This window comes from Rhopalosiphum maidis, chromosome 1 (assembly GCF_003676215.2).
Source record: "Rhopalosiphum maidis isolate BTI-1 chromosome 1, ASM367621v3, whole genome shotgun sequence".
Lineage (NCBI taxonomy): Eukaryota > Metazoa > Arthropoda > Insecta > Hemiptera > Aphididae > Rhopalosiphum > Rhopalosiphum maidis.
This window is the reverse complement of record NC_040877.1, coordinates 22,238,102-22,254,710: the sequence shown is the minus strand read 5'-3', so window position 1 is coordinate 22,254,710 and position 16,609 is coordinate 22,238,102. Positions and strand designations below refer to the sequence as shown.

Below are 16,609 nucleotides of genomic sequence, written 5' to 3'. Positions count from 1 at the left end.
AATCAATACCTATTATTTTTGATTACAATTATATTAAACACAATATCGTTTTCCTCTTAAAAACATATTTTAATTGTTATTGCTCATTAGTTATATTACTTATTTTTATGTGGTTTGTATAAACTTGGTTAAATGTTCAAATTCCGAGTGTATTATTACGAGTATTAATTCATATTTATTTATTTCTCCTCCGTTCTCCTATATTTGTCTGATCTCTCTTTATATCTTTTAATAACCATAAAAAAACTGATTGATATGATTTTGTTAAGTATACTTTGATATTGGTGATCCATTATTTTACATAGGTATGTAGTTATAATTTATCAATTTCACTAGGTATTGAATTATGTTATAATTTTCATTTATAAAACTATATATTAATATATAAACCATTCGGAAATATATATCCGCAAAACATAAAATAGTTGGTGAATAATTCAATTTGAAAAACTCTAGTACAAATGTTTTTATGTATAAGTTTTTAATTTTTATAAAATACTATGTACCGCCTATAATACTTTTCTTAAACTGATAGATTGGAATGATTTTTAACCATTGAGGACCTGCTTTCATATCTTATTAATTCATAAGGGTTTTCAAAGAGGTTAAAACGATTTAATTTTAATGTTTACGATTAAAATTGTACATAAAAAAATATTTTAATGATTCAATAAATTCTAAACGAAACGCCAATGAAGATGGTTCAGTAATATTTAAAGAAAGGCTAATCGTTTATCAATTTTATTAGTGATCCCCGATATGATTTCTGTGAAATACAATTTCCGGTTAAACACAAATAATAGTTATAGTACAATTAATTATTAATGTATTGATTACGAATTTACACCATATAATTATAGGATAAGTATAGGATTTATAATTTAAAATAAAATAATAATCTAATATATTTTTTTTGTCTTCGGACATAAAACTGAACGGTTTATGCGTGACGCCTTTAAAAAAAATTTAAGTATTTAACCATGCATGTATATCTCTGTTACGTTTATAATATTGTAATAGTTTTAACATTATTTTTTCCACCAAAATTTTGATAACAGTTATATTGACTACGTACCTAATACTGTAAACTGCAATCTTATAATTTTCAAATTATTACTTTTGTAACGATAAAGAAAATCATAATTCATCAACGAAACTACAGAAACGGGTCTGTAACTTCATTATAAACTTTAAAGCCGTATTATTAGATACAACATACATAATATAATATTACTAATTACTATGATAACGTTTGTATCCAGTAACTTTATATATATACGCGGTATAATACAAGTACTTACTTATACAACTTAAAAGATTGAAAGTGTCTCCTCTCTGGAAACTAATCGGATGACGTAATTTACACACACACGAGCTTGTATAAAATATAATAAATATATATATATTATTATTTATTTTAAATCCTCATTTTTCAAGCCACGGTCCCCCCAGCTCCACGGGAAATTAAAAAGTCTATTTTTACACTAGTTTCACGCCCACACTACAGCCGGACATATTTCTATAACCCTTAAAAGGGGCTGTGTGTATTTTTAACGACTGGGTATGTTAGGCGAAAGCTTCAAATAGTATAATATTTAATATAGGTACACCTCTTAATATAATAATAATATTGTATGATATACATACACGTATACATGCGGGCGTGCACCGCTGTTTTGCCTGCGCATATGTGACATTGCTGATAAACACCGAAAATACCCAAATTCAATCTTGTCGTACTGCGAGATGTGGATCGTCGCCGGGGTACGAACATATGGTATGTTAATATATTATTATAGTATATTAATATACCTTTAGTGACTATACATAATCATACTGTTTTCCCCCAGTATTATGTATACCAGGTCGTGTTCGGCTGCAATATATACGCGGAAACGCCGTCGTATCAGTATAAAATATTTAGAGGACACGGTTGATCGTTCCATGTATATACAACATCATATTATATTTGTGCGTGTGCGTGCGTGCGTGTGTGTGAAGTGTACGTGGGAAGTGTGATTATGTCAATTCGGTTATTTGTACAACCGCTAATAATTTTGAACACGATTTTAAATGAAATAATTTGTATATATATACGTGCGCACCAGGATATGTCGCACGCAGTGTTGTAAATTTTTTTCGCGACGGATAAATCGGATTGTCCATTTTTTAACAGTGGTATATACGTTACATATTATAGTATATCCTATATCGGTTATATCGCTTTACCTGCAGGTCGATTTGTCTTATGTATACTCTGTAAACCCTAAAACGTGTACGAGACTTAGTCAGCTATATATTGAAAATATTTTATATTATTCGAATTTTTCTTTTCTAAACGATTTAAGTTTAAAGGAGTTGGTTGATATTATTTCATTTTCAAGTAGGTACTTGCCACATAATGAAAGTTCGACAATAAAAAGTATTTTTAAAAAACAATGAAACGGTATTGATACAAACAACAATATATTTAGATTAAAATTTAAAATGTATAGGTATTATTATATAATATTATACTAATACTGTACCTAATATGTACTCTATATAAACATAAAAAAACGGTTAAATAATTTTAAAATTTTACAATAACCAATTGATAGTAGGTATTATAGGTACTTATTTATTATTGTTTTTATTGTTTTAATAAAAAATTTAAACTTTCTTGTCGCTTTTCATAATATTTCTGTAGGCGTATGGTTTCTTAAAAAAGAACCACGTTTCGCTTTTACGAGTACAAACGAGACCTCCCTAGGTGTTTTCCTGTAAATCGGCGGCGGCAAACGATTATGTCTGTAATCGCCGTTTGAAAAAAATAAAATTACGACTTGAAAATACCTAAATAGACAAAAATCGATCGCATTTACCATACTGATCTTTTTAATATAATAAACCTCTGAGATTCGAGAATCAAGAAACGATTGCACGCTGTATGCAAATGCAGCGGTAGACGACAATAATATATCAAAAGGTCAAATTACGACGCTTTGTGGATTTTTTTCTTGTCGCCTCTATAGTGTACCTACGTCACTTTAATATGTCTTTATTATTATTGTCTACACATTAAACATAAAGGTTTCTTAATTATAACGCACACAAACTTATCTTTTTAATTATATATATGTATCACGTTAAACTAAAGTTTTTATAATATTTAAATTTGTATTCACGTAATATATTATATTATTTAAATTTAATATTTATTACGACGTAGTTATATATATATAAAATATAACATTCGAGTTGACCTACAGATCATATTTTCCGTAACGGCCAACGCGTGAATTCCACCTGTTGTTCGCCTATATTAACATATTATATATATATATATATGTGGTATTAAAATATTTGTAAATGACGTTCCGGTCTATATTATAAAACACGTGGTTCGCGTTCGTGTACTATAACTATATGGCTATATATATATACATAATATAATAAAATATTAGTAGTACCTATAATATAAACTCATATGCTCATATTATTTTAATACATAAAGGGCGATTGCGATAAATCGCAAGTATACATTATGTACGATATATTATTATATAATATATATATTAGGCATATTTGAATATAATATGTCGTTTACATAGATTATTATGTGCATCATATAGGTACCCTTCTAGAGATTCCAGATTCCCGAGAACGTTATTTTCGAATTTGTCCCACGGCCATTGTGAAAATTTCCGGCTTTGATCGCGGGTTTGTTGACCTCGAAGACGGCGGCGTCGGTTAAAGCCATGGGAAAATATTGATATTGCCCCCGTCCCTGTCGTGTTCGGAACGCTTTAATCCACTGCGCAGGTGCGTCTGAAGGGTATAGAAGGTCAGACAGCGGTACGAAAAGACCGGAGGTTGTGCCCCGCTTCATCATCCCCTTTGCCGTTCTATTCACCTATATATAGGTATCACATTATATATATCGTAGATACCTACTAATGTATGTATACGCGTATAGTGCCCAATCTTGTATACGTTATATTATGCTAAAACAGTATGTATGTACAATAATAATCATGGTTTACTAATGTATTACCTATATAATATCATAGCTACGGTTTAGCGATGCAGTTTTCGAGCGCCAGTTGACTTCGAATAACGAACGGAAATGTGTATAGATGGCCTGAACTATAGGTATTTAACTCATCATTGCGATGTTTATCGAACTAGTATACAAATTAAAGAAAACATTATATAACTGCAGTGTATTATTATAATTTGTATAAGTCTTACACGATTTTATTAGTGCAGACCTATACGTAATACATGTATAATACAGTAATCTAAACGGAAGCGTTCACTTAAAACATTTAAAGTTTTGTTAATTATAAAATTATACACAGATCATAATATACATATATTAGTACTAACTATAATTTTTATTTGTGAATCATGGAAAAATTAAAATTAAAAGAAAACAAACTAGATATTTTATTATTTTGTATACCATTGTGTATTTGTGTATTAATAATAAATACTATTGATTTAATTATGAAGAGATACCTACCTAATAAACGCGACAAGTCTATAATAGTCCTCTATTTGGACGATTCACTAAGCATGGTCGCCTCCATCATTTATATAGTATCTTTTGCAATTTTAGAAGTAGGTATATTCTGGTGATATATACTCATTTTTTAAAATAAGAATCACCCTTTTATATTGTAAATTGCCATAGAGATGCTGTATTTTTTAAATAGTTAATGTATATATAAAATATAAATCATAATTCAAGCGAGTAGTTTTTGAGTTTTCAATTTTTAAGCACCTAACAACAATACTGTCTATGTCCCATGTTTATGTATAATATGTAAATGCATGTTTATAGTTATAGGTTTAAACGTTGTTGATTGGAGTCCATAATGATTTTAAAATTATTACATGCAATTATACAATTTGTGAATATTATCTTCGAATAAAAAATTTCTATTTTAGACTAAATATATAACATATAATGAGAATTTTATATTTATATAAAATCATTACCATAAGTACATAAAGTTCAATAACTCAGAAACAGCTCGTTCGAATTTCGATTTAGACGTGTCAAAATTAATAAAAAAAAACATCCGATTAACGGAAGTCGGACGAAACGTCGACAATTAAAATGTCAACAGTCAAAATATCGACAAACCAATGTTTACTAATACCAAAATAAATATTGACAAATATTGCATTGTTTCCAATTTTTGTAGTAAAAATAATCCTCTACTAAAATAACTAAAATTAAAAATATTTATAAAAACATGGATCATTTTATTCTTTTAAATACCATGATATGATCAAAATTATTATTAAAGTTACATTATTTGCTACCTATTTATGAATTATTAGTTTATTATTACTCATTATGAAATTATTCAATTAAAAACACATATTTTTGCTCCCTATCCGAAATTAAAATGTTAAATTTATAATATTTTTTTTAACAATATTTTTTATTTTTTTTTTATTGTATAAAATTTGATTTATATAAATTATAACGACGGACGACAGTTGATATTTTAAACTGTCAATATTTGGAACTTTTCGATATTTCGTCTGTCGGCATTTTAATCCAATCTATTTTTTTTGCTGTCGACGTTAGGTATCACAACCTTGATTAATAATTTACGGTAAAATAGAGTGATTCTTCTAATAGAAAAAATAAGTTATTTGTATCACCACATCCCCTTAAACGATACATAAAAATGTTAGCGTTGAAAATAATGTGAACTTTAAGTATATTAAAAAAAATTTAAAAATAAATATTTGATCAAATGAATTATTATTAAAGGATACCTAAAAGACTTATTTTATTATTTAACTTGGTAATTAATATTTTTTTTTGTTTATTTACGTTTACATATTATATAGTTATTGAATTATAGTAGTCCATGTACTAAGTAGTTGCTTAATAATAAAAAAAGGGAGAAGGGGGAGGGGAGCCGTGAAAGATCGTGCTTGGTGATTTAATCTGTATAATATATTATATGTATATAGTATGTACATTTTATAACTATAAAGCTATCGACTATTATCGTTGTTTTGACCATTAGAAAATTAAACCATAATAAAATATAGACTGTATACCTAAATGTATTATATGTATTATAAGTTTTTATTATACAGTGTATGTGTAAAAATAATTTTTAGTTAAAAAATGTTACCTTCAATTATTTTCTCCATTAAAATTCAGCTAAAAACTGATAAACGTTTTTTTCTCTTCTTTTTTAATGAACGGGAATTTATTTTTTTATCACCACTATCAGTTCTCACGAGTTACATGGTAATTAATTTTGTTATATTTATTTATTAATAAATGCGATGATGAATAATAAATAAAATAATTTGTATCACACATTAATTAACAAAATTTAATTACGATTATATAATAACTTAGATTTTAGCTTTAGATTTTATTGGGTAAACTTTGTAGCGTGTTTAAATATGAAATAATGTTTGTTGAACCAATTATAGCCTATAGGATCAGTTTTTGGCCAGACACGACACAACTTTTGGCAATACACTAAGAAAAGTTTAAGTAATACTAACGAAATTTGGCACATATATTAAAATTTAAGTGTTTAAATGCTATAAAATAAAATAACAATAACTATGGTTGAAATAAATCGTGGGTTAGGTACTCTATTATTATAAATAGCATAATATATTTTTTTTTTAATAAACTATAACCTACAAAAATAAAAACGTGGGAACATCAATAATTATTTATATGTAATGTTGTGTTCACTTTTAACAAAACAAGAGTCAAAGAAATAGAAAATATCCATGTATAAAACAATTAAGTTAATTATAAAAAATAGTCACTATACCATATTATTACTGATATATAAAGTTTACATTGTAAACATAAATTTTAAATTTAGGTATGTGTGGTGATATGTATTTCATGTACCAATTTGGTTAATACAAATGTGCATTTGTATATAAATTATAATTTAAATTATATTTTCTTATTGTAATTTGTAGGCAATTGATAACATTCTATATTTCAATCTTAATTTTCAGTTTTGGTCTTTTGTTAAATTTCTAAACGATATATCATATATATACTAATCTAGCAATAAATGTTAATTACCAATTAAACATATCTATATTCTTCATAGTTCATATGCATTTATAGCTAGGTTCTTTAATTGTGATAAATTGTATGAGAAAGAAAAAAATCAATTGTTATTTTTATCTTTATAGAATTTGTAAAAAATTAATGATTAAATTAATAAAATAGTATTATAGAAGGCAAATTAAGTATGATAAATAATAAATTAACAAGGATTCATAAATTTATATTATTATATCTGTAAATAGATGGCTCTAATAGTATTCCTTTACATTGTTTATAATGTGCAGGCAATTATACAGAGGTTTGGGGGGTTCAACCTCCCCCTTGAAACTAATTTTTTTTTGTATGTATATGTATATATATATATATTTATGTAAATTTCTTTGTAAACCTTGCTCGGATTTTTTTTTGTGTATTTGTATATATTGGGTATATTATATTTTGATAACTGATAACATCTAACATAATTAGGAAAATGTGATATAGTTTATTTTAAATAAGTCATTGTTATTCTGTTATATAGAATTAATGTTTTTGTAAAAAACCAACACGAAAATTATACGAAACATCGAATGCTGATTGGTGTCAGTGAAACAATTTGTAAATTTTGATTCTTTGTCGTGATGATGGTCCTTGCACACACTAGCGATGGTACTACTAGCCATAGTACCTACCTATTAAATAAATATTTGTGCACAAAATATATATTTTTTATCGAGCCTTCGCACATTCATCTCAATCCTCGATGTTTTTCTGACGATTAGATATTTTTGTGTTTGTATATATGTTCTGTCGCTACTACAGATTTTAAATTATATACCTACATCAAAGAAAAAACGAAAAATTAAATCAGTTTCTGTTCGAACGTGTATTATGTATTAGTATATATATATATATATATATATAGTGAATGAATATATATCGTTCTTTATGATATTCTGTATGACATAATGTGTCAAAAAATCGTAAAGGTTTACTAATGGATTCGAAATTATATATACATTTGACATTTCCGCCAATGTAATCATTATACGTACCTATATCTACTTAATGTTTACCCATATTTATATTATACACCATTCAAAACACGAGGTAGGTACATAATTATTGTCTTATTGATGTGCGCGATAACATAAGCATAAAGCGTATAAATGCATTATTCTATAGTCATGTGAAATTATACATAAACGGATAAACGTAAAAGATGTAAGAGTACCTATTGTTATCTATTTATATAGTATCGTCCCTTATTACAAAATTTGTATCTATATTTGTTTTTTATCGTTAATTCTAGTAAGTGTTTTTTTTTTTATTATGTCCGGTGTAATTAAACTACCCCGTGTATATAATATATAACAGACAGTGCGCTATCGGTTCCGCCAAACGTTCGTGCCAAAAACAGACCAAAAACGCCGCACACGAGGTTATTGCGGCGCGCAGTGATCTGCACAATGTATGTATACAACAACGGCAATGGTGTGGTGCTCGCCAGTTTTTGTATAATATTATACATACCCAATTGTACAATACTGCAGAAATCATTTTTTATTCTCAATATGTCGGGAAGTTAATTATCCATATACAAATATAAAATCACATTCGTTTTGGAAATATAAATACCTAATTGTCGTTGGAATGTATATTTTAATCATTGTTATTATACACGGCTAATAAAAAACATCAACCCCTCCTCCCATATATTATTGTCGTATCGTGGGCATGAATCGATTTTTAACACGCAGCAGCTAAGAATATGATCGAGGAGCCGGAGGAGTTATAGATAAATTGAAACGACACATCATACACGACGTGTCTTCATATGACGTATAATTGTTTGAGGGGCAGAGGGGCTGATATGGTTTGAAATGTCTTATCCTCTCATCAGAAATCGTCAATAATTGTATTAAGGGCGTGTTTAGCACCGAGAGAAACGTTCAGAACACTTCAGGCCCGCCCAAACTTTACATACTTATTGATTAAAAGCTACTACACATAGTTCAATAATTATTTAATTATTTTTATATAGGTACCTATATAAATATTTTTAGAATAGTATTCTTATTCAGATCTTATTTAAAAATAAAAATATTCTATAGGTTGCTATAAATTGAAAATTTATATATGAATTAATTAACAAAAATAACAGGGAAGAAAAAATAAGAGCATTATAAAGTATCAAAACTGCGTGATGTACCAATATATGCAACGTATGTTTTCCAGGAAGAAAATATTCAATATTATTTTAATTTATGATAAACGATATAATATTATATACTTATATCTAGGTTTGCCATATAAACACAAATCGGAGTGGTGTTAATTGTGCTTAACATAATAGGCAATGCTGTGAATATTATAATTTGTTTTTATATATTTAAGTTAACATTGAAATAAATTAAACATATTATATTATACACTTATAAGTACGTATACGGTAAACATAAAAAAGTATACATTTTGTATTTTAGAATCTGTTTTAAATTAATTATTATAAGGATTAAGGAGTCTTTGAAGTCTAATAGTTGTATTAAAAACCGTGAAAATCAATTTGCTGCAAACTTGTTATACAAGTCATTAGCAAAATGTGTATTAAAATTTATAAAAGTAACTTAAAGTAGCATTAGTTTAACAAACTTTATCTGGTTCGTGTTATACTTCTACCAGCCATATTGAAAAATATATTGTCTTCAACAATAAAATTATTTTATATAAATATTCGGGTAAAAGGCGTACATTATGTTTAAAAAAAGATAAAAAGTACCATAATGTTTTGTATTAATTAAATTATTTATATTTATTTAAAATTAAAAATAAATGCAATAATTGATTTAAATTTATAATTAGATCGATTTCATTTATTATGATAACAAATTTAACGTAATGTGGTGCGGTGGTACAATATACTTGGGGAGTACGAGGGGCGTAACCCCTCTCGAGTAAAGTTTCCTCTACAATATTTTTGGTGCTTCATCAGTCGGTGTCCGTGATACTTTTTGCAGGCATTTTGCGCTTATGGCGCTAATTCTATAGAACTTCGAAATACAACAATACGAACTGCAGTCGTGAGTTGGTTCCATGAAGTCACGCGTCGCCAAACCTTTATCGGCCGTCGACTGTGTTTTCAGTGGCCGTCTGTGAGTATAATATCTGCAGACGGACCGGGACCTACCGACTGGTAGCGCGGGGTCAGTGGCGGCGCGACGCCGAGAGCTTTTAAAAATAAACCTAACATTTACGATTTCGCGCCGGAGCCCCGCGACGACCATTTTGAAATAGACATTCTGGAACCGAGCCCGGGGCGCCGCGACGCTTCGGTCACTGACACCGGCGGCGGCGATTTTTAAGTGCACGCGCGCACTTGTACACGAGCGCGTGCGCGCACACACTCTTCGTCGCCGCCGCCACCGCCGCCGCCTCAATAAAATCATAACTTAATCGGTGACTTTGGATTTCTATCGATTATTGTTTTATTTGATTTTTTGCCGGAAAAACAATCTTTTCCTTTCACGATGAGCTTCGTTCACACGGTTTTTTGATTTTTCTAGTTTTCTTTTCACAACTGCAATTGCTGCGTTCTGTTTACCTATATATACCTACATGCAATCTACATTAAAACACTCGAATGATCTTTATAATATGTATTAATCCGCCAAAACGGTTTACGTATAAATATATAATTATATAATAGTATGTTGTGTGCACTTCGACCGGTATAGGTATACAGACCAGAACTGAACGAGCAAAACTTTTTATGTTCCTTGTCTTATAAACAAGACATGCCGACTTTTTTTTAAATATTTACAAAAATTTCGTCATTTTACTCTAAGTAGACTTACCAATTTTGTACAACCCAGTGAGAAGTAACATCATATATTTGTTTCATCGTGATTGTCACCATTCAAGATACCCGAGTTTTGTCTGCGAACATATATATATAAGTATTTTCAGTATATTAATATCAAATACATATTGATCACGAAATATTGGTCTAGAATCAAAAACTATTCTTGGATTATCTTCTTGATGAATCAGTCCATTATTTTATATAATATTTTAATGTTTTTTGTAAAAAAATAAAACATTTTATGGCTGATTGTCTCATAAATATAGTGATGCATAAAATATGTGCCTATACAGCATAATACATATCACTTTTAAATTTAACTTAGTACAGTTTTAGTTTGTATTATATGTACCCGGAAACAATTTTGGGTGAAAAATCATAAACCACAGTTGAAGGTACGCGTATTATTATTGCAAATGAGTTTTCCTCATGTATAAGATGTAACTTCAAGTTTAAGTAGTTTAACATTCTATACTTAGCCATATACAGCAATAAAAATAGTCAACATTACATACTATATTCTCATTGCATACGCTTATTGTACATTTTTATGTCGTGTATATATTATAAATTTATAAATGATAGTAAAAACTCAAAATATAACTAAAATAAATTATAATATATAACTAAAGAATATTTTCGTATAACATTTCATAGTGGTTTTGTGGGCAAGGTTGAATCTTCCCTGTTGTACATACCTGGTTTGTATCATGCTAACTTTTTAAGATTTAATTTTCGTGTATGTTTTATTAATGTAACTCACAACTGTATAGTTTAATAACTACTTTGTTATGTATCCGAGCTTTTATTTCTTGCATATACATATAGACTTAATAATGCTTTGTATTGCAAAGTTTTGTAATTATAATAAATACCCAAATAACCATCATTGGGCTAAACGAAAAGAAAATATATTTAACGAAAAAAAAACATACTATATTTAATTCAACATTCTTAACGAAAATCCAATTAATAAATATGCCGAGAAATAAAAAAAATAATTTAACTGTAATAAATATGAAAAGTACAACAGTAGAAATTGTAGTTAAGGGTGAATACTAACAAAGTAACACGTAAAAATACTAAAAGAACTCAGTCTGAAAGTAACTTTTTAAAGTATAATATTAACTTTAGTTTAAATATTATGCAGACGTAAAAATAATGTTCATTGAACTGCGGACTTAATTTAAGTTAAAAAATAATATATTTAAGTCTTATATAGTTGAGTTGTGAGTATTCTATTATTATAGTGATTAAGTATAGGTGTAGGAGGTGTATGTAAAAATACCTTTGAGATGTACTTACACAATTATATGTATTAAAAATAAAATATATAAATTCTAAATAGTGTAAATCATGTTTAATGCTTCATATTTATAAAATAGGAACGCTCAATACTGTAGTATATATAAAAATACACAATAATGATCCATGTCAAATAGTTGATAAAATAAAATTCTTTAGTAAATTTAACAAGTTTATTATAATATAATTTATTATTTTTATTAAAAAATATATATAATTTTGTGTTGTTATTCGACGCATAAATTAATGTATTATTTAAATATCTATAATATTTTTTTGTATAACAATAATATATTTAATTTAATTTAATAATATTTAAAATCCATTTTGTGAGTGTATAGCTTACTTAAACTGTTCTACAGAAAATTAGGTAAATGTATACGTGTGAAATTTATCGTTAAGTTTATTTACCGTTATTATATTAAAAAAAACATATGTATCACTATAAATACCCTAAAAATGCATTTATATTTTAGATATAGGATGAAAAAAAATATAGGTACATTCAATAAGAACGATACCGGAAACTAATTTTCAATTTGCCTTTTTAAATACAAAGAAAAGTACATTTTGACAGTTTTTTGGCGTCATGCGGTGAATTCAATGCACCACACCCTACTTGATTTATACGCCAAAAGATATTTGGGATCAGTGATTTATATATATATACGCTGCAGACCCTTGTAGAAAACATAATATAATGTCTGGCCTGGCTTTTTCATGCGTGCTCGTTTAGCGACCATACAGTATTATGGCAGCTAAAACTACTAAAATTATACGTGACACACTATATACACATTATATAGCTTCAGTAAACTGTTATATGCGTCGCAAACGTGGAACATGATGCGAGTATTAAACGTATATATGTATGACATATACTTATTATATAGATAAGAAACGATAACAGAAATGCGGGACAGAATACGCACTGCGTATATATAAATATGTATATATATTATATGTGTATGGTGAGACCGCGATTGACGATTTGTCTTTGAACATTTGCCTATTGGACAAATGCGGTTTTGAAGGGTAGTTTTTTAGTCATGCTTGTATATTATTATATATAGAGAAATAACTATTGAAAAAAATCGAAATATTAAATCTTTCCGATTTCCGACCGTTTTAATGCTCGCTTTATAAAAAAAAATGTATATAACAAAGTAATGACATTGAAAAAACCCGTCATTGTATTAATGACCACTTTAATACATATATATATACACATTTCTCGCCTTATTAGGAATATAATCTTCTGAGAATCGTATATTATATATATTGAGGGAATCGATGCGCCTTGACATAACTTATATATATACACCCCATCGACTTCACTCGAGACCCTGCAGTCACCATCACCAAAGGTCGATCATCGCAATGTGTGTGTGTGTGTGTGTGTGTGTGTATTCATAATAAAGATTACCATCAACCGTGCGGTCCAACACCTCTTGGGTGGGCAGGCGGGCGCTGCAGGACGCGATTGAATGAACGGCGATTGTATATACACGTGGTCGGACGTCGAAGGGGAATAGGTTTTCATTTAAACATCGATATTCAATCGGAGTTATGCATTTTAATATTTTAGTGATGCGCATTATAATGTTATGTTGGTCAATTATTTATCGATTCGCTGCAGGATCCGACGACTATATAGCAAAAGAAGAAAACTCATAATTATATACACACACACATACACACACATATATATAGGTATGTGAAATTCAATATTTAAAATATATATATATGTATAAAACGTGCGTACGACGGGGCTGTACTGTGAACTGTTCAATGGTTATACATATTATGTAAATGTGACGAGAGTAAAAAATGTAAAATGTCAATACGTCTACTAAAAAAAACAAAAATATTCTTATCCCTCTGTGGTCGTGCATGTGGTCGCTGCTGAGTCCCTATACGTATATTTTTCTAATATTATTTTGTTATATTATATGTGTATACTCGTTTTCACATATAAATGCATTCACATAATATATGATTTATACATATTACATACATACACTATACACACGATCATCATATACATATGCGATACACATAAAACGACAATATAGTGTGCTTGGTCCCAGGCGACGAACGGTCGTGTACTCGTACAATCGATGGTATTCGCAATGTTACAACGACCGTGGTCACCGGTCGCGAACTCGAGTATTTATGCATACCTATATATTTACAGTCCGTCGCGATCATCGAGTGGAACGCAAATACACTCATAAGTCATCAACATTAACTACATGTTGATACTTACATGAAATTATAATGTAATAATTATATTCGTTTTTAATTCTATTAATTAAGCTTTGCAATACATTTACTTTAATTAAATCGGTTTATTGTTCATATTTGCTGACGACTTTTGAGCACAAAATATTTTTTTTTATTCTACTCTCTCTACAATATAGTATATAATATTTTGTAATTATATTTACGCAGTTGTGCAGATATATTATATATATACATTCAATGTGATAATGTTTAATAATGATATTACCGACCGTAGTTGCAGTGGGTCGTGTATCGTACTTGTGCAGCATAATATTAAATAGGTACCTAATATTTAAATATTATTATATTGACATTCTTGCAGGAGTTTATAGGACGTTCACGACTCAATCATGCGTGTTACGATGTACGAAGTGACTCGAAACTTTTTCTAAAGTGTCGACAGAAGTTTACTAGAATTCATTCACAAGTAGATTTCACCCTGATTTTCGCATCAGCTTGAATTTTATGTTATCTTATTATATTAAAACGTGTTGTAGCAGTGGTGACTTTACTAGCACCTGCAGCATGCAGTTGAAAGTCGGTATAGCCCGCATCAACCTAGTCGTTTCGTTTTTTATTTCCATTTAGGATTGGTGCTAACGTGATGCTCTGCGATTTGTAAGTATATGTATTTCAACGCGAGTTTTGAATAGAATATCATCGCGCATATACCTCTAACTGGCTCTATGTTTCGTTAATAAATTCGTTTCGACCCTCTAGACGTAATATGTTCGCCACAATATTGCAAGAATACAATATACTCGTATTTTATTAAAACACATCTATATTTAGGTACTATATTGAAAAGTATTGTGTATAAAATCGGAACGCGTCACTTAATACACACATCTACTACATATAGTATATACTATATATATATTAGAATATTATACGCGTATTTCAAAAATCGTGTCCCCGCGAAGAAGACATCTTTAACGGCGGTGGCGGCGTTGATGGCCGAGATCCAAAACATTCGGCGTGCGAAATTCCGATCGTTTCCTTTTACGTCACACGTGCGTGCCAAATGCTATGCGGTACGTTATATAATAGTATATATGTGACATGCACAGATCGGTATATTATAATATAGATGTGTGTGTATTAGTATTATTATTACTGAATAGTGAATACAGGGTGATTTACTACGCACGATCACCCCTTTTTATTCTTCAATATACCCTAATTATTCAAAAATCTCATTATTGGAATTTTTAAATATATTTGAAGACCATGTAATTTTAAAATTCTTACGATTTTTTTGTACTACTCAAGGAATGTCTTATTAAGATATAAACGTCTGTTATTCAAATAACAACCTCCCGTTTTTAAACAGTAAATTATTTAGCCGATAATTTTTCTACAAATGTTAACGTATCACATATTCAAAATTCGAACGAGAGATTTTTAAATTATTTAGCTTTGTGTACTATAAGGATAATAAATCCACGATAATGGGTTTGGATTTGGAAGATATGGGGGTTATCGTTATGATAATTTGAACATTTTAGTAGTTTATACTAATCTATCAATATTTATGAATTATAATTTATAAAAATGGTCCTTGTATAATAGATACTATGTCCGATATCGGTTGTCGATACTCGATCATCTTTATCCTTAATATAAACATTTTAGTAATTAAAGATATATTCGTTCGAATTATGAATGTGGTACCTGCATCAAAGTTTTGGAAAATATTTTCCATTAGACAATTAAAAGTAAAATTGTATAAAAAAGAAGAAGTTTTCATTTGAAAAGCATAAGTTTATATTACCATAGGACCTACCCTAAGAAGTACAACAATTTGGAAATATGGTCTTTAAGTATATTTAAAAATTCCAAATATTAAAATTTGAATAAATTTATAAATATATTATTAAATTAAGAAAATGGGGGTGAGCATGCTTATATGGTGAATCACCCTGTACAAATTGGACACACACGCATCGCACACATCCTGTTCCAGTTATCCGTATGTGTATATGACATATATAGTCAATAATGTTCTGTATTATGTATAATATATATTCTCTCTTCCTCTCACTCGCTCTCTCTCGCTCTCTCCCTCGCGTATGGTGTATACGTGACTCCACGGACCTTTTGTCTGA

At 28.8% G+C, this 16,609-nt stretch overlaps 1 long non-coding RNA gene across 1 annotated transcript in view; it reads right to left on the bottom strand.

The window, feature by feature from the left end:
* Positions 1 to 16,609, bottom strand: part of LOC113556084 — a 99,497-nt gene that overhangs the window by 55,285 nt on the left and 27,603 nt on the right. The window contains exon 2 of the long non-coding RNA XR_003405446.1: positions 10,903 to 10,984. This is a non-coding gene — a long non-coding RNA (uncharacterized LOC113556084). The remainder of the gene's footprint in view (positions 1 to 10,902; positions 10,985 to 16,609) is intronic.